Raw genomic sequence first — 2,024 nt, 5'->3', positions numbered from 1 at the left:
TGCTTATTATATTTGAGCATTCTATATAATTATTTTGACATTGTAATAAAGTTATTTTCATCTTTAGATAAAATCGTTCTTTCTGCACTCCGTCATGTCTTCTATTATGACAATTTAATTAATTCAATCATCTGTTAAGCTTATTACGATCGTTGCATTCTCAAATCTCTCACAAACTGATTGCACTAGTCGTCTCTTATTATATAATCTTATTACGTAGTCTGATATTTGAATGAAAAGACACGAGAGATGAAGACTCGTAAATTAAATTTATAATATATATGCAGCACGTTGTTTATCGTATGAAGAATTATGGCATGAAATCTTCTTCTGCCTCCATTGGTGAATAATAATAATTGTGTATAAAGGGAGCTAGTTCAAGAACAGAAGCTTCTAACAAGGACAAATTATGGTTCTGATTCATCTCCATATACCGTTATAACGATTGCCTCAGGTTAAAGCAAGTTATTCGTCGGTCGTAGTTTGTCGATATTCGAATTCCTAACAAGATATCGCAATTACTCGTTTATATCTTGCTCAAAAATAATCAGAGCGTTCAGTCTCGTAAATGGCATGATGTAACGCGAACTACGAGATTACAGTTAAAGTCAGTAAAAAAATAGAGCATCGCGCGCATGTAAAGCGTATAGCAATGGCGCAGATTATAAATGAAAGTGATACTTAGTTAACTCGCTGAGCGAAACGCTATTACAGATTGCCAATACAGAATTTGATAGTCATTATGGATTTCATTAATGGTAAAGGTGCTTACTTTCTTTTCATAATAGTTACGTAAAATCGATCGAATTATTTACGTAACGTTGATGGCCTCCGTAGTTGGTCGTTGGGAAATATTACCATCAAGGAAGTAAGATTACGGAAATCACACTCTTTCCGTTCGTATAGCTGGCTTCCCCTTACGTGAGAGAAACCATACATCTCTATACGCGCGATTCTATATGCACTCAAATATGAATTGCCCGAGGTAAATATTCGATATTATTTCTTCCAGCAACCTTGACTGTGGAATGATCTACCTTGTACGAGTAAAGGTATCTGACCGGTATATTCAACGTACATCGGGCTTCACCCTAATATCCGTACATAATTTATGCAATCATAACGTTGATCTCTTCAACATGAATTTATATTGTAATTACTCAATTATAAGTTAGATTAATAAATAAATGTAAAATAAATTATATTTTAATATTTACTTTAATGTAATTAAAATAAAATGTTATGGGATTTTAATATAATTAAGACAACAATTTATATGTGAAAACATTTTGATGTTTGAAAATTAGAAAGCAAGTACTTCAAGATCTTTAAACCTATTAATCGAATCTTTTAAATATATATCTATCATTATATTCCTATAATTAAATAGATGTATAAAAATATAACAAGTATCATTTCTTATACGTAAGTGCATTTTGCGATTTTATCGTATAATCCTTAACTAGATAATAAGCTTCCTAGTACATCTAACTTGTGTGTGGAACCGTAACGGCTATAATGACTGGTTGAGATACTTTCACATGTCGCCTGGTAACCACATTGTAACATGTTCCGCCTAGTTTCACAGGAAGTGACTAAGAATCAGTTTATATCGTGGCAGTTATTGCAGTATGATAACTTGCAATATCTTCGTAAGTGTATTACGTAAGAAAATTCAACAAGCTGGTTTCATAAACGTTTAAATTGATGATTAATTTCTTGTCACTATGGTTGCGCAATGTAGTTAAAACTGTAGAAATAAGCGAGCAATTAAGAATATAATACACTCAGAGAAATGATTTTCACTTGCGGTAGAATAAAGCTCAACAATGAGCAAATTCCTCGTGTAAATAACAAACGCAAAGGATAAGGTAACGCTGGATTTTACAAAAAGCCGAGTTAATAATTTAATGTTTATTCTGCTAAGACAGCACAGTGTAAAAAAAAGAAACATAATAATTATATACAAGAGTATCATTAATATCGATTGTCATCAGACTATCGTCAATGCAGGTCAAAACCGA

The sequence above is a fragment of the Trachymyrmex cornetzi genome, unplaced genomic scaffold, assembly GCF_001594075.2.
Source record: "Trachymyrmex cornetzi isolate Tcor2-1 unplaced genomic scaffold, Tcor1.1 scaffold131, whole genome shotgun sequence".
Taxonomy (NCBI): domain Eukaryota; kingdom Metazoa; phylum Arthropoda; class Insecta; order Hymenoptera; family Formicidae; genus Trachymyrmex; species Trachymyrmex cornetzi.
The sequence above is the reverse complement of the archived record's forward strand: the minus strand, read 5'-3'. Positions refer to the sequence as shown.